At 40.1% G+C, this 26586-nt stretch overlaps 1 pseudogene; it reads left to right on the top strand.

Annotated features, from left to right (window-relative positions):
- The first annotated feature begins 24184 nt into the window (after positions 1 to 24184).
- LOC116457444 (NADH-ubiquinone oxidoreductase chain 5-like) lies at positions 24185 to 25964 on the top strand (annotated as a pseudogene).
- The last annotated feature ends 622 nt before the right edge of the window (positions 25965 to 26586 follow it).

Raw genomic sequence — 26586 nt, 5'->3', positions numbered from 1 at the left:
CACAATAATATTGCATTAGCTAAAGCACATCCCGCAGGCCCCTGTAACCTCCAGCCTGGGTGGAGAAGTGCAGAAGTGAGAACCTGAATACCTAGAACATCAGTGAGCATCCCTCATGGTCACCATGAAATGGTGAAATCTGCATCCCTTAGGGTCACCATGAAATGGTGAAATCTGTGAGCATCCCTCACGGTCACCATGAAATGATGAAAACTCATTTGAGTGTTGTTTTCATTGTTGCTAAAGTAACCGAAAGCTCTCACTGTATCACATAAATAATAAGGAAATTATCTTTATTAAGCTCCTAATACGCAGAAGGCACCTACTTGAGCCTGTTGTAACATTTGGTATGATTGTCCCTATTGTTCAGAAGAGGATCTGGGGCTCTGAAAGATGAAGTAAAAGCTTTGGGTTTAAGATTATGTAACTTTCATCCTCTCTCCTGAAGTCTGCAGAATGAAGGCAACAAACAGAAGAGAACAAATTTGTAACAGGGCAAAGAAAAGAAGAAAGAGGCTACGGGTGAGAGATTTGTTGAATTTCTCAGAAACATGTGGAGGGACAAAACTGAGTAGAAGTGAGGGTTCCTGCAGAGTCCACTGCCAACGCTGAATACTCAGGTATGAAGGTGGGAATGGCAGAAGTGATCAAAAGCAGGCAGATTCATTGAAGTTAAGTCTGTGGAAGAGTTTTCCAGCCAGCCTGCCCAAAAACCTCACACACTTCCATATGTGCACACCACCTGATAAAGGAGACACTTGTCACAGGCACCTCCTGGGAATCTGCTCTCTGAAGTAGCTGAATGATTTTCTAAGGGAAGGCGCAAGTTCCTGTTGTGGGTGTCAAGGTCCCTTTTCTCTATGGCTTTTGGCCAGTCTGGTGGCGGGTGATCCCAGCCTGCCTGCTGCTCGCCCGTGCATGCTGAAGTGAAGCCTGCGTGTCACTGCGCCACACACACATGCACAGCATTCTCCACAAACCCACCAGTGCACCAGAAGGGCATGGCAGGCAGAAGGGCTGGGGTTGTCACTCATGATCGCCATCACCATCGTTCTAATGAAATCATAGCTAAAATCAGGCACATGAATAGGCTGAATAAAAGATACTCCTATTTCTGCCTGATTATGGACCCAGTGGGAAGGTGGACAATGGAGTCAATCTGACGGAGAGTAAAACATCAGCTTTATAAATAAATAAATACATACATACATACATACATACATACATACATACATACATACAAAGTTTTTAACTGGAAAACCTGAATCAGGTCTGTAGTATTCTAATAATGGACTTCACACTATAGCATTCCAGAATTAGAAAAGTCTACCAATCTAGTTGCAGCAAGACCATCTCAGGCCTTTCCCCAGGGCTGGCTCCTTTGACCAAGGAACAAAGAATGGAGAAAGAAAGAGAAGAAAAGAAAGCAAAGAACAGAGCAAAATGCATGCTCTCTACAGAGAGACCAGCCCCAAAGAACAAGGAGAAAGGAAGGGGGTAAATGATGAATGACTGCTCCTCCTGCCAAACTCACCAATCACATTCGTCATCGCTCACCCTCAGCAGGAGTAAATGATGGGGTAAAGAGCCAGTAATGCTACTCTAGTCAAAGCCCCTCCAAGCAAAAACAGAAGGAAAAAAAAAAGTGTTCTACTCCTAAGATTTTATCAGTCAGCATCCAACCAGAAAAACAAAACAATTCTGAGTTGGTTTTTTGTTTGTTTTGTTTTTTTATTTGTTTTTTAAATTACAGAAGGCATTTAATACAGGGAATTGGTTTTATAGGAGATGCAAGAGACTCTACCACCAACCAAGAAATAATGAGGCAACTAACAGATTAGCAATCTCAGGAAGCTGCTACCCCCTAGGAAAAGGTATAGGAACCTAGGGCGTCTGGGTGACCTGGAAGAATATAAAATCATGGTGGGCATAATCATTGGAGCCAAAACCATGTAAGAGAAGGAAAACTGTCAGAAATATTGCCTGATAAAGAAAAGGAAGAGGAAAAAGACCCTGATTTATCTCACTTGTCTCTGTTCTTGGATCCTCCATCAGTGCCTCCCATTGGCCAAGCCCAGTCAGAGACCTGCAGGCATGCAACTCTGTAAGCACAGACTTCAGTGGGTGGCAGAGCAGCAAAGAGGAGGGTGAGGATGCAGCTAAGGACAAACAGGCCCAGGACTGGCACACACACTAACATTTGTTTGCACACTCACTCTGCACCACTGTGTTTACATGTTTAACACAGGTTACCTAATTGCTACAAGTCTATAAAAGAGGTAGGTATTCACTATTGTTATTCCACTGTAAAGGCAAGAAGCCTACTTAGAGTTGACCTGAAATAATAACTAGTAACAATTAGAGGAGGGGAGTCAGTTTTGCAAATAATCAATAGAGAATGTAAAAATTTTCAAATGGATACCTAAATGTATAACAATACTATTTAAAGGTCTGGAATAATCACTGAAGCCACATCAAGAAATAGTGAAGTGGTCATCTCGGCACAGTAAGAGTAGATGGGGGCAAGAGACTTTTGCTTTATATTGTATAATTTGTTATAATATGTGGATTTTTAAACAAAATTCCTAATTTTATAATAGGAAGGGGAGAAAAGAAAGTTAATTGGCTGAGCCAGTCTTATACGATTCTGAAGTTCATGGATTTACATTACACTCCACAGTCTCCACCCCAGGAGTGAGCTGTCAGTAATTTCTCTGCCACAACAGCAACCCACCTGTGATTCCTTAACACCCTCACTGGAAAATCAGAGCACACGGCAGGAAGCCCTGGGGAGGGTTTATTGCCGGTGACCTTAAGGGCAAAATAATGTGCTTCTCAGGGATTAAACCTATGGCGGTGGTTGGACCTCTAAGCACTCCCTCATCTACCAAAACAAGCATCTGAAAGAAACCCATTGCTACGTAACCAAACAGCCACAGTCAGGCAGTGTCAATACAGATTTTGATTGTCAGTTATTTTGGGATGTTGCCAGCAAATTTTCCCATGATGGGCTTAAATAACTGAACTTTTCTTCATGTGTAAAATGTGTACAGGATAAGCAATGTAATCAGATAAATCAGATAATACGTGTGGTTTTATGGAATATCTCTAATCAGTGATACGCCAATTGACATAAAATTATTTTGTAAACTTAAAATGCACTTTCTTTGCCTCAGTGAGCACCTGCTATAATCTAAATAAAATCTCATTGTACTAGCGAAACATATCATCATCAAAGTGCTTTCAACTAATCCTCCAAGAGTTCAGTTAATTACCCCAATTTTTTTCTATAAAAAGGAGGGAAATAGAGAACGGAAGGCTTTTAATCCTGATCTTTATACCGTGTCAGTCTATGAATCAGAGGTTACTTAATATAAACCAGTGTGTTTCCATCAGGAAAGAAAAGGCTACACAGTTGGGCCTTCCTGGAAACAGCCACTCATGTGAGAGCCCCAGAGGGACTTTTATAGCTGCCAACACTGAGACTTATGGATTCTGTCAAGAAATTAATGCTGTCATGAAAAAATATGCTTTATGATTTTTATAGCTTGGCATCTACATCCTTTAACAGACCATCTGCCCTATCCTGGTTTTTTACCTACCTCCCCCCACCACACACACACACACACACACACACACACACACACACACACTCCATGAGACCAGCTGCCTCTAAAGACAAACAGAAGAGGGAAACGTGGATAACTAAGATTTCTGCCTTTTTGCATGGCAAAGTTTCTGAGGTGAATAAGATTTCTGTGACGTTAATGCAGATGAAAAGAAAATGGATTGCTTTTACTGGAATGAAGAGAGAATCTTAGTATCAGCCTCTGTCATGGAAAAGTCTCCTAGGAACATCAAAGGGAATGCCATGCCTGGTAGCAGAGTAAAATAATCTAGCTAGCCTCTCCCATCCCGTCTCTGGCATCAGGTGAGATTTCCAATTGGTCTGAATTGAAGCAGCAGACATACCCGCTAGGAACTGACTCAGAATCACGCATTTTATTTGACGCAAGCTACTGCATTTTTCTTTTTTTTTGTTTTTTGAGATGGAGTCTTGCTCTGTCGCCCAGGGCTGGAGTGCAGTAGCATGATCCCGGCTCACTGCAACCTCTGCCTCCTGGGTTCAAGCGATTCTCCTGCCTCAGCCACGCGAGTAGCTGCGATTACAGGCGTGTGCCACCACACCCAGCTAATTTTTTGTATTTTTAGTAGAGATAGGGTTCCACAGTGTTAGCCAGGATGGTTCAATCTCCTGACCTCAGGTGATCCACCTGCCTTGGTCTCCCAAAGTGTTGGGATTACAGGCATGATTCACCGTGCCTGGCTATTGCATTTTTCTAATCTAACAGAGGTTTTGGGGTGGAAAGAGGAAGACCCAAGTTAAATTGGGCACTGATGGTAAAATGGATTTTCTCAAAAGCAACTTCTCAAAGAATCAGACACGTGGAGTAACTGTAATGCTTGTCATTTTGACTGGTGGCAAGTAGGACTTGGCATGGAAGTGGAAGGTTAGTAACTTGAGTTTTATCTAATTTAGCTGATGGAGTTTTTCAAAACTTTACTAAATGCAAATAAAAACTGATGCTGTTATGAATCCCTTAGCAGTATGGAGATATAAGAAGTGGAAAGAAAAAAATTCTAATGCATGATCACACACACACTCACACACACACATTTACTGACAGTTTACAGCTCTGCAAAAATATTACCATTGCTCAGGGCCTCTTTCCCAATCTGTTTACACTCAACATTGATCACAAGTTCTTTATATTTCCCGAAGCAGACAAGAGTTGTACAAATTTATATAGTTTATTTGATATCCCCAGAGTAATGAATAAAGCATCTCTCATAATCAACTGTGCTCTAATAATGATTTTGGGGGAAAGAAAAAGTGTTGCAAAAAATAGAGTCTTTTTTCTGTGAATCATCCTGGCTAGAGGGCATAATCAGAGTCTCAACAGATTGTGGAGCTTTCTCAGAGTCTATGTTCTATGTCTATGTTCTCCCTAAATACTTTTTTTTTTTTTTGGGACAGGGTCTCTGTCACCCAGGCTGTAGTGTAGTGGTGCCATCTCGGCTCAGTGCAATGTCAGCCTCCCAGGCTCAAGCGATTGTTCTACCTCAGCCTCCCGAGTAGCTGGGACCATGGGCGCATGCCACCACGCCCAGCTAATTTTTGTATTTTTGGCAGAGACAGGGTTTCCCCATGTTGCCCAGGCTGGTCTCAAACTCCTGAACTCAAGTGATCCACCCGCCTCCACCTCCCAAAGTGCTGGGATTACAGGCGTGAGCCTCCACACCTAGCCTTATATTCTACCTCAAGAATCTTGATTGTGTTCTTAGCCCTCCTCTCTCCTCACCCTGGTAGCTTCCTAAACTTTCTCCCTCTCCAGGAGTTTCTTACCTTTTTCCTCCCAGATAAGAGCTTCATAGTTTAGAAAAACTTTCAGCTATCTGTAATCCGTTTCTCCTCATCCTTCATTTTTAAGCTGCCTACACTGTGCACCAGTTCATGGGTTTCCCCCTCCTTGGATTTACCCTCTTTCTGCTTTGGTTCTCTGTCTACCCAGTACTCTTCTCTTACTTCTACCCACCCCAAAGCACACACACTTTTTTTCTGAGAATACAAGGAAAAGACTCAGATATATGGACTTTAAGGTTTAAAAACATAATATGAAATATTGCAAGGAGAAACTATCTTATTTGACTCTCCAGCATCTAGAACTACCCCCCTTGATTAAAATGAGCAGTCCGCGATTTTTACATGGTGACTTTATTAACTACCTGGTGCCTTATCTAGAGAATAACCATAGGAAGAAGTTGGCCCAGGACAGGCCTAGTTGTCATCTGTTGTCCCAGCATGATTATAAATACTGGCTCTTCTTGCTTTCACAAACTCATAGTGTCCAATTTGCTGCAAGTCTGAGCAGCAAACTTGTTCGATCACCTTATCTAACTTATATTTTATACAGTTCCAAGCCAGACTAAAACTCTTTGAGGTGATGTATATTTTAATCTCTGTAGTAATATTAGAAGTATAATGAAAGCATGCATGATTATAAAGTGAAAGAGGAGAATAAAATAATTAAAAGCAACTTGACTAATCTAAAAACAAACAAGAAATGAGAAAAATAAGCAAAGAACAGGTGGGACAAATAAAAAAGAAACAGTCAGATGATAGGTATAAATTACATCAGTATTCTACCAAATATGTGTACTTTAAGTACTCCAATTAAAAGGCTTGTAAGACTGGAGATTTGGGTTTTTGTTTTGTTTTGTTTTAAGACAGAGTCTCGCTGTGTTGCCCAGTGTGGAGTGCAGTGGCACGATCTCAGCTCACTGAAACCTCCACCTCCCAGGTTCAAGTGATTCTCCTGCCTCAGCCTCCTAAGTAGCTGGGATTACAGGTGCCCACCACCACACCTGGCTAATTTTGTATTTTTAGTAGAGATGGGGTTTTACCTTATTGGCCAATCTGGTCTTGAACTCCTGGCCTCCAGTGATCTGCCTGCCTTGGCCTCCCCAGGTGCTGGGATTACGGGTGTGAGTCACCGCGCCTGGCCAGATTTAGGGTTTTTTATTTTCACTTCTACTATGTGCTACTTATAAGAGAGACACAGAAAGTTTTAAGGAAAAAAAAAACCAGAAGATTTATTATGTAAACACCAAAAGAAAGATCACTTGCCTCTACCAATATTAGATAAGTACATTTTAAGGGAAGAAGCATTGTTAGGTATCAAAAAGATGGTTTATAATGGTCAATTCTAAATAAGGATATAACAATCTGAAAATTGTAATCACCAAATAACCTAGTCTATAATACATTAAGTTAAACATAACACAACTTAAAAGAAGAAGTAGACAAATGTACATTTCTAGTTAGAGATATTAACACACTTCTCTTAAAAACTGACAGAAAACAGCTAAGTCAGAAGAGACACAAAATCAAAACAATGAACATACATGGTGAGATTAACATATTGTGAAAGAAAAATGAGTCTTGGGACCCCAAAATCACTAGGCCAAGGGAAAGTCAAGCTGGGACCTGTGTCGGGCAAAACTGTCTCCCATTTTATTCCTAAATAAAATAGCTAAAAGATAAAAAAAAAAAAAAAGAAAGAAAAAGCTACATAACTCCTTCACAATTTGCCCACAAGATCTTTACTGTAAAAAAGTTCTGTTTAATTTTCCCCCGCAATGTAAATTGGTAGCTTATCTTCACAGGTGCGGGACAAGGGACAGTACTCAAAGTCATCCCTCTGCTCACCTGAGACAAATGCCTGTCTCATTGCTTCCTCTACCCTATTGTTTATATAAAAATTTACATAATTCACTGAGCCACACTAGGGCATAAGTGATTATTTCTCTACCCCTCCCACATGTAAATTGTGTATTTAGTGAAAGGCTGGCCAAAGACCCCAAAAAATGCAACCTTCTGTCTCTTACCTACCTATGGCCTAAAAGACCCCCACTTCAAGTTGTTCTACCTTTGTGGACTGAACCAATGTACATCTTACACATATTGATTGATGTCTCATGTCTCCCTAAAATGTACCCCAAATGTACAACCAAGCTGTACCCCAACCACCTTGGGCATATGTTGTCAGGACCTCTTCAGGCTGTCAGGGGCACGTCCTTAATCTTGGCAAAATAAACTTTCCAAACTGATTGAGACCTGTCTTAGATACTTTTGGGCTCATAAAAGAAAAGAACACCGAACAGCTGTCAAATACACCTTCTTTTAAAATATACACAGAACGTTTTGCTGAAATTAGCCATAAATGGGGCCTAAACCAAGCCTCAAAATATTCAGTATTGAAATCTCATAGATTATGTTTTCCAAGCATAGTGGAATAAGCTAAAATTCAATAACAAAAAGGTAGCCAGAACATCTTCAAATATTTGGAAACCAACAATCTTAGATATGGGTCGTAGAAAAAATCACAATGAAAATTACAAGATATTTTGAACTAAATACTAGTGTAAGTAAGACATACCAAAACTTGTGGATTGCAGCTTAACCCATGCTTTCTGGAAAACTTGTAGTTTTCAATAAATATATTATTAAAGAAAAAAGACTGAAAAATCAATGCAATAATAATTCAACTCCAAAAGCTAGAAAATAAACAGCAAATGTAAAACAAAGAATGTAGGATCAATAAAACAATAAATAAATAGAAAACATACAACAGAGAAAGAAAGAGAGTTTCATTAAAACTAAATGTTGTTTCTTTTCAAAGATATATAAAATGTATAAACCCAAACAGGACTAAACAAAAAAAAGAGAGAGTGTATAAATAATCTCAAGAATGAAAAGGAGGCCATTCCTAAGATCCCAGAGACATTAAAAAGAAATCAGAAAAGAGAACAACTCTTCTTTGAAGAAGAATTCCATATAATATATGTACATACTGCCCCTACAGACAGTGACGCTTAATTCTCTTCTTTTTCTCTTTTTAACTTTTAGGTTCAAGGGTACATATGAAGGTTTGTTACACAGGTAAACTTATGTCTCGAGGGTTTGTTGTAGAAATTATTTCATTACCCAGGTATTAAGCCCAGTACCCAATCATTATCTTTTCTGCTCCTCTCCCTCCCCCGACAATCCTGGGGTCAAGTAGACCCCAGTGTCTGTTGCTTCCTTCTTTGTGTTCATAAATTCTTATCATTTAGCTCCCACTTATAAGCGAGAACACATCGTATTTGATTTTCTGTCCCTGCGTTAGTTTGCTAAGGATAATAGCCTCCAGCTCCAACCATGTTCTCCTTTTTTAGAACATAGGCAGGACTTAATGACTCAATTCCAAAGAACAAAATATGGAAAAGAAAAAAGAGTAATTCTACAGTGAAGAAGCATGGCAGACACCAAACTAATTTGTCAAAAATTACAGAAATAGCCAGCACATTAACACAAGTCTGTTACTTAGCAAAGCCAAGACCCCCCAAATCACACCTATCTTACTACAGGAAATATATGTATTTTTCACATTATTAATTTGCCTCCTACAGAATCTCTTCTTTGCTATAATATCTCCTAGTCTTTGTTGTTCTTTTTCTTCTGTTCCTTATAAAACTGTAAAACTGAAACATAAACAGTACCTACAAAATTATTGAGGTAGGTTGCAAAAGGTGGCCCCAAATGCTTCCCATCCCTGTAAGCACAGTTCTTTACAGTGTGATTTCTGTAGTTTCTCCCACCAAGGGTTGGACTCTATTTCTCTTCCACCTGAATGTAGGCTTGGCCCTTATCCTGACTTGGCCAGTGAGACAATAGCAAAGCAAATATAAGCAGAGACTTGGAACCTTGAGATCATCATGTGAAAGGTCTAAATTAGCTTGCTGAAAGAGGAGAGGCCTTATGCAGCAGTGATAGGCTGCCTCAACTGAGGCCTCCTCTTGGGATCAACCAGTCTGCAAATGCCATATGTGTGGGTGAGGCCACTGGACACTATCAAGCCCCAGTTGAACCAGTCTTGACTACAAATCTATAACAAATGCTTATTATTTTAAGCCACTAAGTTTTGGAATGGACTGTTAGGCAACAAAAGTTAACTAATACAATCATATTTTCTGCTCTTTATCTCCTTTGAGATAGTCATTCCAAAAAAAAAAATTATATCAATCAGATTCCCACTATTATGGTTTCTTTTTTTTTTATTTTTTTTTTATTTTTGAGACGGAGTCTCGCTCTGTCGCCCGGGCTGGAGTGCAGTGGCGCGATCTCGGCTCACTGCAAGCTCCGCCTCCCGGGTTCACGCCATTCTCCTGCCTCAGCCTCTCCGAGTAGCTGGGACTACAGGTGCCTGCCACCACGCCCGGCTAATTTTTTGTATTTTTAGTAGAGACGGGGTTTCACCGTGGTCTCGATCTCCCGACCTCGTGATCCACCCGCCTCGGCCTCCCAAAGTGCTGGGATTGCAAGCGTGAGCCACCGCGCCGGGCCTGTGGTTTCTTTACTATACATCTGTGAGTATAGCCATATTCCAGAATTTAGGCCCAATCCTGACCCCAAATGTTGACATAAGTCCTAGAGCAATTATGCACATGCCCGACATTGAGTTAGTCTTGCCACAGGTCTTCTCCAGATTTGAGGGCCTCTGCTTCTCCAAGTTCCTGGTTCATTGCCTCTGAGTCAGTCCTTGATTGAAGTAATTTAATTAAATGTCCTAAATACATCCCTATGCCAAGAACTACGCTTGAGGATAAAGACACAAAGAATAAGACACAACTCTGCTCTTGAGAAGGTATTGAGATGGTGTTGAGATGGAGCAGGGACCCCTCTTAGAGGCTTGCCAGGGTACCGCAAGCATGGAAATAAAGGAAAAACTTGAGTTCCTTCAAGGAAATTCCAGGCACCTAGCCAGCTCCGAGAAGTAAATGAGCAACCTGATAAGCAAGAAAGTAATAATAGCTTAAAACAATGGCCAAGGAAGCCAGAATCACAAAATGTTTGGTTCCCTATAGAAACTAAAGATAGCTGGGCATGGTGACATGCACCTGTAGTCCCAGCTACTCAGGTGGCTGAGGTGGGAGAATTGCTTGAGTCCAGGAGATCAAGGCTACAGTGAGTCGTGACTGCACTGCGCCACTGCACTCCAGCCTGAGCAACAAGAGTGAGACCTTGTCTCAAAACAAAAAAAAAAAAAAAAGAGAGAGAGAGAGAAAAGAAAAGAAAAAGAAATTAAGATAAAAATCTAACATCCCTGAGTTGTTTTTCAGAAACCTGGACCCCCACCAGATTGATTCATTGGCACACAGACCTCACATGAGAAGGAACTGAAGACTGAACTCTGACTGCCTTTCTTTGTTCTAAATGTCTTCCTGAGGGGCCTGGTGGAAGTCACACCCGTAGAACAGACCTTAATATTCCTTTCTGCTGACCTCAAGATTTTAGACAAAGCTTCATTTTCTTAACCAATCACAAATCAGAGAGTCTTTGAATCCACCTATGACCTGGAATCCCCCCTCTTGACTTCAAGATACCCTACCTTTTAGGCCAAACCAATGTATAATCTCCATGTATTGGTTTATGATTTTGCCTGTAACTTCTGCTTTCCCGAAATTTACTCCTGACTATAAAAACCATTGCTTGCCAGCCATCAGGGAGGTTGGGACTTAAGCATTAGCTGCCTGATTCTCCTTGCTTGGCACACTGCAAATAAATGCCCTCCTTTCTCCCACCGCAAAATTTTGGTGCTACTTGTTTGGCTTTCCTGTGCCTAGTGAGTGAGCAGACCCCAGTTCCGTTTGGTAACAGTGTCTGGAGAGACAAGTATACCAAAAGGCAAAATTGAGACAGTATTGCCTAGCAGAAGGCAATATTTAACTAATACCTCAATTCATCACTAACAGACTTTTGCCTGTTTGCCAGAGACTCTGCCTGTCATCCAGGTAAACCAGGCTGTTCTGTCTATGGAACTGCAGTTGTGCCTTCTCACACTGCTATCTGCCTGCCTCCACTAGCTGCTTGCTCTTTGAAGCTTTAAAATCACAAGCTTCCCTCTGTCCCTGCTGGGATAAAGGCCCTGGGTCTGAGCTTAGTTTGACCCCATTAACTAAGGTACTCATGCCCTCCTGCTTTCCTCCTCAAGGTATGACATATGTTATCTGAGGCCTCCCACTGGATTTTTTTTTTTTTTTTTTTGAGACAGAGTTTCACTCTGTTACCCAGGCTGGAGTGCAGTGGCACAATCTCAGCTCACTGCAACCTCCACCTCCTGGGTTCAAGCAATTCTCCTGCCTCAGCCTCCTGAGTAGCTGGGACTACAGGCACGTGCCACCATGTCTGGCTAATTTTTTTTGTATTTTTAGTAGAGACTAAATTGACCAGCCAATTTACCATATTGGCCAGACTGGTCTCGAACTCCTGACGTTGTGATCCTCCCGCCTTGGCCTCTCAAAGTGTTGGGATTATAGGAATGAGCCACTGCGCCCAGCCCTCCCTCTGGATTTACATCCTAGTTTCCTCTTTGTGGTGTTGAAGCAGTGTCATTGTCTGGGGTAATATCCAAGGTTCATTGTCCCATGGGAAGCAGTGTCATTGTCTGGGGTAATATCCAAGGTTCATTGTCCCATGGCCATGGAAAACTAGGATACGGACACACCAGAGTGAAGTTAAGAGCAGAAGCTTAGTAGACAAAAGAAAAACAGCCCTCTCTGCTGCAAAGAGAGGGGTCCCAGAGAAAAATGGGTTGCTAGTCCTGTGGTGAAATGCATGGGGTTTTATAGAGAGCTTGAGGAACTGGTTTCTGATTTACATAGGGGAGGAAAGATAGGTTGGAACAGGTGTGCCATTTGCATAGCACACAAGAATCTGGCCACCCCCACCCTAATCTTTTATTATGTAGATGGGCTTTCTACCTGGTGGGCACCATGTTGTCTGTTCCTTACTACACACATGCTGACAAAGAAAAGGGAAGAGGGAGCCTCCATGTTGAACATGCCTGGCTTCCAGGTAGCCTCTTCATATTGGCACAGCTGCCAGCATTCACCTGTGCAAGCTTCCAGCTTGCAGCTCGATGTATCAGGCTGCTTTTTGTTAGAAAAGAAATAATTTGGGGGCTGCTTTTTATTAAAGGGAAGCTCTGCTGAGGACTCTCTTACTCTCACTCTCTGCCTAAATAATTTCTTTTGAGCTCCTGTATCAGTGTGACCCCAGCCGATCTCAACCCAGCCCCATGTGTCTGCCAGGATATCTGACTACCTCCTTTACCAACAACTCTGGTTCCCTCCCAGCTGACTCAAGAGTCTAACTCGGAATCCCTGTGCCATAGGCCTTGTTCTCGTGCTATTTGTGGGCACAGCCTCAGACTTTCCATTGCTCCCCACTTATGGCTCTCCCTTATGTACTCCTTTTCTCACTATTTTATGCACTCTATTGCACTGCTTTCCTCTCTTTTAATGCCTTGACCTACCTCATCACTACTGTGATTACTGTAAATATCCAAATTAGAAAATATGATCCCAATATGAATTGGGGCAGAATAACCTAGTCAGTCTATATTGATCAAAATCATTTCTTAAAATGTATTTGTAAGAGAACAAATGATAATTTCAATTGATATTAGAACACCTTTCAGTTTTCTAAATAACAAGAAGATGTGAGAGGGTCGTCAACCTCCCGATGACAAATTTATTTGAAGATAATTGAAAGGACAATAGGAGGCAGGGAAGAGCTGGAAACTGGTGCCATGTCACTGCCACCTTTAGCCTTAGTGGTGACAGTGGAACATGCAGTTGTTAACTCACTGCCTCAGAATCTCCTGTCCAGTCCTTTCCATTCTCTGGAAAGCCTGATTAAAACACAGGTGGAAAACGAAGCACTAATGACAAGGGTATCTACTACCAGAGCAAGCAAGCAAACAAACAACAATAAAAAATCCAATGACTGGTGAAAGCCAGGGTTGTTGTTTAGTCAACAGACAACCTTGAGGGGACATTGGACTCCTATGCAGAACTCAGATTATTTCCCTGGGGATCCCTGAGTCCTGGAAATGCTATCATTAATCACCCTTAACCCACACAACCTCATTTTTCTCATAGTAGCATGTGTAAATAAAACAAAAACCTTCCCTGAAGGCAAATATAATGGCTCCCCATTAAAATGAGACTGCTTGGCCTAAACAAACAGTGCACTGGGTATCCATAATTCTGCATGAAATGACAATGATTTCTTGAAACAGCTGGGGTGCAGTAAGATCATTATTGGGCTGTATTTAATAATCCTAAATGTTAAATGGAGTCCAGGCTCCCCAGAAGCCAACTTAAATTGGTTAAAAAAACAAAAAGTCAGCGTTAGAAATAACTGATTTGGGCATATTATGCATAACTTCTGCTGAATAAAAATTTGCCAGTGTTTGGACATTGGCAAGGTATGTCACTACAATGAAATAGTGTAGGGAGACTGGAAGAAGTGGGAACAAGTGTTGGTGGTATGAAAGGAAAATAAATTGTTGGGCCCCCAAATCACTAAGCTAGAGGGAAAAGTCAAGCTGGGAACTACATAGGGCCAACCTGCCTCACATTCTATTCAAAGTCAACCCTCTGCTCACTAAGAAAAATGCATATCTGATTACCTCCTCTGGAGAGGCTAATCAGAAACTCAGAGTGCAACCATCTCTTATCTACCTGTGACCTGAAAGGCCCCTCTCTGCTTCCAGTCTTCCCACCTCTGCTTCCAGTTGTCCCATCTTTCCAGACCGAACCTGTGTTCATCTTGCATATGTTGACTGATGTCTCATGTCTCCCTAGAATGTATAAACCCAAACTGTGCTCTGACCACTTTGGGCACACGTCATCAGGACCTCCTGAGGCTGTGTCATGGGCACATGTCCTCAACCTTGGCAAAATAAACTTACTAACTAACAGACCTGTTTCAGACTTTCGGGGTTCATGGTGGGAAGATGGCAAGTTTGGTTTGTAGAGAGAGCCGGATGTTAGCTGCCCTTGAGAAAGCTGATGAGAACTGACCTTGTAGGGGCCAAGTGAAAACTTCCCCTTCACCCTCTAAAGGTTCACTAAAAAATTAACTCACAAAAGGCACATGAATTGGAGGAAAGGCACACAAATGTATTAACATGCACACAAGGGAGAATAATATAGTGATTACCCCATGCCCAAAGGGGTGCAGAAGCTTGTATACCATCTTGAAGTTACAGAAAGAATGGGGGCTCAGATCATAGCAAGACAGGTTACAATGGCAAAATAGGTTATAAGATAAGGAGAAGAGGAGGACTGGCTAGCAAAAAGTGGTCTCCTTATGTAAATGAAATCCCACAGGTAGCAGCCCTCGGAGAAAACAGATAAATGTGTCTTTCAGAGCTTTGAAGGTATCAGACTGTCAGTCAATCTTTCCTAAATCTGGACATGGGAAGGCCTGACTGCATCAATGCAGATTCTCTACAGATGCAAATCTCCCCACCAAAAGACAGCTTTGCAGGGTTACTGCTGTTTGCTGGCTCTCTGAACAGCCATCTCAAAAATATGTCAAACAATATATTTTGGGGTAAAATATTTTTACTTACTTCCACCTGAATTTCAATTCCATGGCTAGTGACTGCCCACAGACACCCACTGTTTCCATGAAATCCTCTGCCCCATCCCTTCTGTGCCCCACACATTCGGTGCTTATGCTCCATCCACCAGTTCAACAAGAAATGCTTTGGATTCCAGGAAGGGGATGAAACCAGCCTTCTGCCCATGCACGGCACTATGCCAGGTATCACAAAGAAATTTAAAATGAATTTTAAATAATAAGCAAAACAATGTCCCTCCCACAGAACACTTAGAGTCATGTAGGAAAAAATAAGACAAGTTTTTAAATAATAGTACAATAGAAAGAGAAATCTCATTAGCAAATTATTAGTCATTAAGATGACTGTGCTCCCAGGGAGACCTGGATCTCTCTAGGCAAGTTCCAATATCTCATTGAAAGAATCAGATCGGCCCTGTTGGGAACCAGTGTCCACATTAGAGCACTCAGCCATAGCCACACAGAAGACTCCCAATATTACTAAGCCAGCCAGTGACCTCCCTGACCCTCTAGAGAAAAAGAAAGTGTTGAATCTGTGTAATCCTATTGTTTCTATTTTAGCATGCCACATGAGTTAGATCTTAAAGAATTTGCAGAGTTTTGGCAAGAGGATGATATGAGCTGAGGAAAAATACAAGGAAAGGTACAGAACCAAAAAATCTTGCACCATTTTTCTCTGCAGTTCTTCTGTTTGGAGGAAGCACAGAAGTAGGAGTAGAAAATGAATAGTGAAACACACTAAAGCTGGAAAGGTAGTTTGAACCCATGTCATGATGGTTTTGGGGGTGATAAACAGAGGGCAATTTTAATTCAATTGGCAAAAAGGAGCTACACCCTTTGCTGACTTTGGTATTTTTGTTTGAATATTATATATACTTGTAAAAATCTTTTAACTTCATAGGAATAATTTTGGTTAAAATTACTATGAATCAGCCAGCCTCCTCATGGGAGCAAAATTACTTTTTCTAGCTTGGCACTTCAGATCTCACTACATATATATATACATATATATATATATATATATATACATATATCACCTTTTTTTTTGCCAAACAGGGAAGATAGATAGTGACCAGAATAGCTTTTGTTCAAACAGCAGCAGCAATAACAGCAAAAGCGATCTATCATGTTTACTGGCAATGTCAACTGTTTGCACGGAGTATAAATGTCCTTCTTTCAAATTGGCCTCATCAGGAAAAATCTTTTTAGAATTTTAAATTGCCTCCTCTTGCCAAGTATAGAAGTTCTGTCCTTTTCTCAACACAAATTATTTGTTTTCTTAGATTGCAAAGCATTCTATTATCTGAGAGGGAAAAGAAGTCCTGGGAAGGAACATAACAAAAACTCTGTCAAGCATTAGTGAGAAAAGAATTCTGATAACTGAATTCTGAGACTTCCTCATAAAGGACAGCCATGGAAGAAAAAGAAACAGCATAGTTGAGTGGTGGTGGGGCAAGGGTTAAAATGGGAAAAGGTAAGACATTTTTTCCTAGAGCTTAAAAAATGGTCAAATTCTTAGGTATCTAATTTTCTTTCTTATTACCTCTTTACTAAATTCAATGACAAAAGAAATTGATGATCTGTTATAGCCATATCATGACTCAAAACGCATAGATTTCCCTGACATTAGAAGCTTCCGCGTTAAAGATGGAATATTTTAGGGGGAAAAAAATGTTGATTCTTGTACTCTATTTCAGAAACTTCCAGTACAATTAATGAAGCTCTTTTCAACATTTCCAATGTCTCTGAGAGCCTCAGAATTCAAAAATCTAGAGGGCTTTTATTTCTTTTTAGTTGTTTTTGGGGTGTTTTATTTTTGCAGATATTTTTGCATTAACACAATTAAAAATCAAACCATCTTTATTGATTTCCACTGACATTTTAAAAATCATGTTCCCTGGGACAAATCTTTAGAATTCTTTATAATTTTCTCATTTCCAATGCAAGCAATCTGAATTGAGCTTATTAACTATTAAAAATTGAAAAATGTTACTCATGAGTCTTTTTTAAAAAAGAAGAAAATATATATAATGGTAACTAAAGTCTTTGAAAATAATGTACTCTACTCTGTTCTCCCTGGAACATATATAATTTCTTTCAAGTTAGATTCTTAAAGAAACTAACATAGACTGAAAAGAACCCCTAAGGTTTAAATTAATGTTCTTCCACTTGTATCTAAATGCTTACCAGGGAGCCACCTGAACAAAAGAAATGTCTTTTTAAACTGAAATTTTGAGAACAGGAGTCATTAATGGTTACTATTTTCATTAATGGCTCTTACCATAAGTTTGCATTTTTAAGATGGCAAGTAGCCTTTAAGACTAAATAATGCAAACTCAACTTAGCAATTATTTAGATCCACAAGTGATTAAGCTAAACCAACAACTGGGGCTTTTTATTGATCAGCTGATGTTTTAGTCAGATTAATGGGAATATTTGGCATGATGCAGCCATCCTCTTACCTCAAGCCTTCCAATCTGGACACCACAGATTTGTAAACGCCTTCTCACATTCTGTGTGAGAGCACTGAGATACAATGTTGAAGTTCCTTCTTCCTTTTTCTTATACCCTAGCTACAAAATGTAGCAAAGACCTCCCAAAAGAGAAAGTGCTAAGTTAGCAGGTCCAACTTAGGGACTTCAAGGAAGTATCACATCCTAACTAGGGTTAGTTTCTTATGAATATGTTCTCAAGCTGTAATTCCTTTGAGAGCAGGGACCATAACTTACTCATTTCTGTTTATCACCTAATGCAGTGCAAGTATTCAAAGCCTGTTGATGGAACCAAATGAACAAACGAATGAATGGATGAACAAATACACAAATGAATTAATTAATTCCTTTCCCCTGACATCAGTGAATTGCCTTAAGCCTTCAAAGGGGAAAAAATATGAAAGAGTAGAAAGGCTGGGAAGTCATCATGTATTTAAAACTAATTATGTACTTGTACACAGGTATTATTTCATTACCTCCCAAATATTGTATTAAGAAATGGAGATTTAGAGAGGTTGTAGCTAGTACATGGTGCAGTTGGGTTTTAAAGCTAATTCTGACCACAAAGGAGCTACTGGGAGTCTGAGGTGGGAGCTTCACTTAAGCCCAGGAGTTCAAGACCAGCCTGGGCAGCACAGAGAGACCCTATCTCTTTAAATAAATTTTTTTCATTTTATTTTAATTTTTTGAGACAGGGCCTTCCTGTGTTGCCTAGGTTGGTCTTGACCTCCTGGGCCCAAGCAATCCTCCTGCCTCGGCCTCCCAAAGTTCTGGGATTACAGGTGTGAGCCACCCTGCCTGGCCAAAATTATTTTTTAAATTAGCCAGGCATAATGGCGCATACCTGTAGTCCCAGCTACTCGGAAGGCTCAGGTGGGAAGACCCCTGAGCCCAGGAGTTTGAGGCTGCAGTGAGCTATGATCGCACCACTACTCTCCAGCCTGGTTGACAGAGCAAGACCCCATCTCTACACACACACATACATACATACACACACACACACACACACAAATTAAAATAAGAAAGAGAGAGAGAAATCAAATTCTTTCATTCAAGCCCCTGATCTTTCCACTATCTCAACACTTCTTACTCTATCCTCTGCTCTACAATGTGTAAAAGGGATCAAGGACAGAACAGGAAATGAGAGTTTCTCTTTCTTCCACCTAAGAAAGGCTTTTCTCTTAACCTCATCTTAAAATGTTGCATTTTGAAGGATATGAAATTAAAACATCTTTAGGGAAATCAGTAATCATGGAGGAGACAAAGGCTGGATTTGCTGTGTATTAAGGATAGGAAGAAGAAAGGCCACCATATTCTGTAAGTACTCAGCTCTTTATAGTCCTCCATCACCCCTACTGTGGTTCAAAAGTAAAGCACCACGGCCTCAATTCAGTAAATTACTCATCAGAGGCCATACTTAAGTATTTGTTCAAAGAAAGATATTTGCTTTTCATCTGTGTCTGGGTCACTGAATACATTCTATAGCATGAAAGTTCTATCTTCTTTAAGACCAGTAACTCTTTGTCCTAAGGAATGTTCCTGATGGGGCATATACTCCAAGTGACAAAACTCCTTCTTATCTCAGCTAAGATCCTATAAGTAAAAGAAAGTCTTAAACAACAATCTTAGCATGGGTCTCACAGATATCTACTGATAAACGCTGAGACTTCAGAAAGTCCAAGAAGCCCCTGAAATTGTAGGCAACAATTGCTACATATGTCCATTTGTGCATTTGCAGGGCAAGAACCTCTATACCTATTAGAGGTTCTTTTATATAGAACCTCTATAGCGATAGATACTAAAGAGATTCAAAATAAAAAAGATGAGAGATTCTTGCAAAAGAAAGTAAGTAACCCTTGTAGCTTTAAATTCCTACCATAACATATTTCTCTGGTGATAACATTTGCATTCTAATTCATGCTTTATGATTTTATTAAGTGTATTTTTGCTATAAACACCCAAAGGTGAGAAGGTAAATAAGTTAATATGTGTTTAAGTATAAATAGCAACAGCAACGGTATCATACACGGCAGACAAGCAGCCTGCCAGTGGGCACTGCCAAGAGGACACAACTCAGCTCAGAAGTCCTCTCCAGAGAAGGGCCTGGTGCAGAGGACAAGGAGAAATAGCAGTTTCCTAAAGGATGTTCAAGGCTATGCAAGGCATGCTCCCAGGAACTGCTGTAAATGTGTGAAGGCCATTGCCATCATAGGGGCCAATGAAAAACTTCCTCTTTACCCTCAGAAGTTTTGTGGAAAAATCAATCCACAAAAGGCAGAATAATGGGAGAAAAGACACACAAATGTATTTAATCATAGTTTTATGTGAAACGGGAGCCTTCAGAATGAAGACCCAGTGATACAAGGGAAACTGTCCATTTTTATGCTTAGGTTCAACAAAGTATGGACAGCTCTGTTGAAATATGCTTGGACAAAAAGGATATAATATATAAATTTCAAAAGGTATAATATGTAAATTTAAAGGGGGGTATAATATATAAATCGTAAAATGTAGAGAGGGTATAGATGCTTCAGCATTATTATTATTAGCAATAGAGTGAGTGGAGAACCCAGCCAGTCCTGTCTGTCTCTGTTCTTCTTGGCCTCTGTGCAATCCTTCCTTCTGGGTATGGGGCAGGATCCTCTCTGGAGTGCAGAAGGAGGTCTGATGACCTATAGTCAAACAAGGTAGGTCACACAATTTCCTTATGGCCATTTTTTTTTTTAACACAGAAAGGCAGGAGGAAAGTTGGAGTAGTATTTTTTCGGTTTTATGACTGGCTTTGGGTAAAAGGGCTTCTGGTTTCTCTGACCCACCTGGGGGAAAGATTCTAGTTTCTATGGCTGGCCCCAGGGCAGCACAAGAGACCAGAGACAGGAGGGTAGGAGAAAATCAAAGAGAAGCTTTTGTTTCTGAGGCTGCTGCTGAGGTATTCATTTTGCAGTATCCTTTTCTGAGCCCTAAGACTATGAAGAAGAAGTTGTCAGCACAAACACAGGAAGAGGAATAACATACATATGGAGACGTGTAGCACCACAGGAACACAGGGCTGAGAGATCCAAACACTCCTGTTGTCATAAGGCAGCCTGGGAAAAGGTGTAGAGCATTTCAGTTTCACACATCGCCACCTTCCTAAAGTGCATCTTGGTCAAGCATCCACTACTTGCACTCAGCAAAGCTCCTGGGATTCATCAGTACCTGTCGTCACTCTTCTCACATGGATTAGCATGTTATGTGATTCGTATATACAAACTGGCATTATAAACCCTGACTGCACCCAAGGAACCATTATGGCGCATTAGATCGACAGCATAGCCTGAAAGATTCTCTGGATAGACACTGTCGAGTCCCATCTAACGGCTTTAATAGAGGCATTAACTTGTTTTGTGTCATACAGCTGTGTTAAAGATTCCCTAAATAGAGAGTAACTTGGCAAGAATATATTAGTAGCTGCTCACCATGCCAATCATCTGAAGCTAATGTTATAAGAGGGTGCATGTAAAAACCAGAGGGCAAAGTAGATTTGCTCTGTTAAGATTCAGCTAAGCCCAGTTTTTGGATTGTAATAACCTTGTCAAACGCTTTGATATTTTGAAGTGAGTGGTTCCACTGCACAACCTTCCCAGATTCTAACACTAAAGTAAGCAAAAGTGAAAGATCAGTGATTTGAGCCAGTTGTACACAGACCTGATACTCCGAACTCATAAATCCTGTGTGAGCCATTAAATTCATTGGTAATACAAGGGGAGAACGAGACAAAGTTCAAGATTTAACTCCACATGTGCCACTAAGTTTTACCTAAGTTTATGACTAAAGATAAAATGCCCAACTGTGGAAAGCTCTGGGTTTCCCCTGGAAAGACTGTACAGCCTTTCTGCTGATGACCACTAGGGGATTGGATAGGAAAGGATCAACCTCACACCATCCACAACCAAGGTCAGGAGTTGAGTGAGTCCACATATTAAACACTTCACAACTGACTAGATTCCAAACCAGTACTAAAACTTAGTTCTTATTTTCATTACGCCTTGTTGTATCTCTATTGAAAACAGAGAAGTAGCGCCATCTGGACAATTGAGGCCTCTTTATGTATTCCCCACAGAATGTCACACAGTGCTAAGAGTTTAGATCTAGCTTATTGAGTTAGAGTAATATGTAAATATCTGTAGTTTTAATAATAATATTTTTCTCATTAAAACAGAAAAAATAGAAAAAATACATATGTATCGTACACGCACACACCATACGTTTCTTGGCCTATATATTTATTTTCCACAAAACATTATCACATTATATTCACTGTTTTGTTACGTGCGTTCCCCCCTTAGCAATAAGTTACAAAAGTCAGCTGATGTAGGAAATATAACTTTTTTAAAAGCCTAATGATAAGTTGCATGGCATGACCTGAAGCAGCTATCTTCCAGGGGAGTTCTTCTTGACCTTTGGAGAGCTAAAATCTGTAGTGCTGCCCCAGGTTTGAGTCTTTGGACCAAACAACATGCCTACGTTGCCTCTTCTTCCTAATGCCCTGTCCAAATCCCTACCTTTGTGGCTGGAAGCTATGATACTCCTTTGCTGCCAACTAGGAGTAAATTTCAACTTCTGACTGATGTTTCTCCCGCCTAGCACAATGATTCAATGTTCTTCTAACACCATGAAGCCTGGAAGGGACCTTGTGCGTTCCTACAGGGCAGCATTTTCAGGTTGCAAGCCACAACCCTTTAGTATATTGTGAAATCAGTTTCATTTTTTAAATGAACCTATTACAAGAGAAAGGAATATAAAAAATATCAAGTATATCCCATGAAGTGAATGCAGGTGTTAGATCATGAAACTCTACTTTCAGTTATTTGTGCATGTGTCCCCTTGGGTCACAAGGTAACATGGACACAAATTTTAAACATTGAAAGCTACTGAACTAGGGAGAGAAGCCATTAGAACAGTAGGATTCCAAAGTTTGCCTAGAATCCTTCTGTACTTTAAAAAAAAAGTTTAATGCATAAACTCATTACGCCTAGAATTCCTCTAACAGCTTCAGGGCTTGAAGTGGCTGGCTTCCATACTTGTTAAAAGAAGTAAACCTTTGACAGATTCTTTACTGCCTGCTGCTGGGTTCTTACAGGAAAAATGAAAAGTGTGCAGCCTGACTTATTTTAATCATAAACCTAGGCATGTTTCTGGAATAATGAATCTCCTGATTAAAGACTGCAAAGTTCAAAGACTCATTTTGGCTGCAGGAAATAAAATGATTTGGAATTAAAGGCGAAGGAATTGAAGCAGGTGAAATGTGAATGGCTTAAACTGCAGCTCTAGTACAATCTTTTGCCTTCTAAGAAATCTCAATGAGAAGAGATTATCAGAAGAAACAATTTGCACTGGAACCGTTATTCAGGCCTGGCAAAGCATCCATAATTTTAGGACACAATAAAAAGTTTCTGCTTTGACTTTCAAAAGTTGACAACTTTAATAAGCGAGACATAATGATGTCCAGAACCAACTGTATAAAAATATAGTACTGGCCGGGTGCGGTGGCTCACGCCTGTAATCTCAGCACTTTGGGAGGCCGAGGCGGGCGGATCACGAGGTCAGGAGATCGAGACCATCTTGGCTAACACGGTGAAACCCCATCTCTACTAAAAATACAAAAAATTAGCCAGGTGTGGTGGCGGGCACCTGTAGTCTCAGCTACTAGGGAGGCTGAGGCAGGAGAATGGTGTGAACCCCGGAGGCGGAGCTTGCAGTGAGCCGAGATAGCGCCACTGCACTCCAGCCTGGGCGACAGAATGAGACTCCAGCTCAAAAAAAAAAAATAAATTAATTTAAAAAAAATACATATATCTATATACATATATATATATATAATATTAATTCCACTAACTCATTAACGTAAGCCACAAATAAAAAATGTGGTTATCAATTGGAAGGGTTTGAAATGATAGGCTTAAGGGTTTATTTTGGGAATTAATTTGAGAGTTCTAAGTCCATGTCCTTTAAAATGGTCTATTTCTTGTGAATATCATTATGTATCTGTTTGACTCAAGATCTACATCCTTCACAAAGCCTTCCCTGACTTTCTTTTAACAGAAAAGATTTATATTGTGAAGGATGTATTTATAAATAACATATATTTTGAATTCCAATAAGACACTAAAATGTATACTACATCAGGCTACTCACTATTTAATGTATGATAATTTTTTTAACCTGGATCCTTACAGGTAAGGACAGCGTTTCACGTATCATATTCTCCCAGACAATGTAGCTTTAAATTCCTACCATAACATATTTCTCTGGTGATAACATTTGCATTCTAATTCATGCTTTATGATTTTATTAAGTGTATTTTTGCTATAAACACCCAAAGGTGAGAAGGTAAATAAATTAATATGTGTTTAAGTATAAATAGAAACAGCAACGGTATCATACACGGCAGACAAGCAGCCTGCCAGTGGCTGCTTGTGATACCGAGCACAAACATTAGATTGTGGATCTAATAATAGAAGCGTACAACTTCTTATCAATCGAGAAAGTATGCAAGAACTGCTAACTCCTGCCCCCATGCCTAACAACATGGCTTTCTCAACTTTTAAAGGATTAGTCATTCCCTTGGCCTTAGGAATCAAAAATGTTGGTGCAACTCCAAATAAAAGTAACAAATATGTATATTTCCACTACTATAATAACCCTAATCCCCTTAAGCCTACCAATCATTATTACCTTAATTAATCCTTGCAAAAAAGGTTCATACCCAAATTGCATAAAAATATCTATCGCATCCGCCTTCATCATTAGCCTCATCCCCACAGCAATGTTTATATGTATAGACCAAGTCATTATCTCAAACTGACATCGAATAACTATTCAAATTCTTAAACTCTCACTAAGCTTCAAATGAGACCAATTTTCCACAATATTTATCCCAGTAGCACTATTCGTTACCTGATCTATTGTAGAATCCTCAATATGATACATAAACTCGGACCCTAACATTAATCAATTTTTTAAATATTTACTTATTTTCCTCATCACAATATTAATTCTGGTTACCGCCAACAACCTCTTTCAACGCTTTGTGGGATGAGAAGGCATAGGAATCATGTCTTTCTTACTAACTGGCTGATGGTACAGCCGAGCAGATGCTAATACAGCAGCCCTCCAAGCAGTTCTGCATAACTGCATCAGAGATATTGGCTTTATTTTAGCTATAGCATGATTTCTCTTAACCTCCAACACATGAAAGCTTCAACGAGCGTTTATTCTAAATCCCACCCCTGGCCCCCTTCCATTAATTAGCCTTCTCTTAGCAGCCACAGGAAAGTCAGCTCAATTCGGCCTCCATCTCTGACTCCCATCTGTCATAGAAGGCCCAGCCCCAGTCTCAGCCCTGCTCCACTCCAGCACTGTAGTTGTAGCAGGTGTTTTCCTACTCGTCCGTTTCTACCCTTTAATAGAAAATAACCTATTAATCCAAACCTTCACGTTATGTCTAGGGGCTACTACCACCTTATTTACAACAATCTGCACTCTAATCCAAAATGATATTTTAAAAAGTGTAGCATTCTCCACCTCAAGCCAGTTGGGCCCTTATGATAGTCACAACTGGCATTAATCAGCTGCACCTAGCATTCTTTCACATCTACACCCACGCCTTTTTTAAAGCTATATTATTTATACGTTCAGGGTCCATCATCCATAACCTCAGTGAAGAACAAGACATCTGAAAAACAGGAGGGCTATTCAAGACTCTACCTTTTACTTCTTCCTCCTTTATTATTGGTAGCTTGCACTTACTGGTATGCCTTTCCTCACGGGCTTTTACTCTAAAGACCTTATTATTGAAACCGCAAATACCTCATATACCAACGCCTGAGCCCTTTCTATTACTCTTATTGCCACTTCCTTAAGAGCTGTCTATAGTATCCATATTCTTCACTCTAATAGGACAGCCTTGCTTCATAACTCTATTATTAACAAAAATAATCCATTCCTAATTAACCCAACTAAGCACCTAAAAATCGGTAGCATCTTCGCTGGATTCCTCATCACCGACAGTATTATTCCTGTTTCATGTCTCCAAACAACCATACCACTTCACCTAAAGTTCACAGCCCTAGGTGTGACCACCCTAGGCCACTTCCTAGCAATAAAGCTTAATCTCATAACTAATAATCTTAAACTAAGGTTCCCATTACAGACATTCAACTTCTCTAATATACTAGGATTTTATTCACTCACAATTCACCGTTCAATCCCCCACTCAAGCCTATTCACAAACCAAAATCTGGCTTTACTTCTACTAGACCTAATTTGACTAGAAAAGTCCATATCAAAAGCCAAAGTCCATTTCACAAACCCAAGTTTCAACTTCCATTACCGTATCTACTCAAAAAGGCCCAATTAAACTCTACTTTCTCTGCTTTTTTATTCCATCCCTCTAACCCTATTGTTAATTGTCTAATCTATTACCCCAAGTAATTTCAATTGCAACATAAATGCTAACAAATAATGATCAACCAGCAACTACCACTAATCAACACCCGTAACTATACAAGGCAGCCACACCCACAGGATCCTCATGCAACAACCCCTCCCCCTACCCCTCAAAAATTAATCAACTCCCTGAGCTATTACAATTAATTGTGATCACAACCCCATCATATTCAACTATTCACCAAACCAACATCAACTCCATTAATAATCCTAATCATAAAGCCCCAGAAATGTCAATACTTGATCCCCATGTTTCAGGGTATTCCTCAATAGCTATTACCGCAGTATAACCAAAAACAACCATTATACCACCCAAATAAATCAAAAAGACTATTAATCCCATGGAAGCCCCACAAAAATTCAACACAATACCACAATCCACAGCACCACTAATAATTAAACTCAAGCCTCCATAAATAGGAGAAGGTTTTGAAGAAAAACCTACAAACCCTATAACCAAGAGAATACGCAATAAAAATAAAGCATATGCTATTATTCCTACATGGATTATAACCATGACTAATGATATGAAAAACCATCATTGTTTTCAACTATAAAAACACCAATGAC

This window comes from Hylobates moloch, unplaced genomic scaffold (genome assembly GCF_009828535.3).
Source record: "Hylobates moloch isolate HMO894 unplaced genomic scaffold, HMol_V3 SCAFFOLD_18, whole genome shotgun sequence".
Lineage (NCBI taxonomy): Eukaryota > Metazoa > Chordata > Mammalia > Primates > Hylobatidae > Hylobates > Hylobates moloch.
This window is presented reverse-complemented; position numbering and strand designations above follow the sequence as displayed.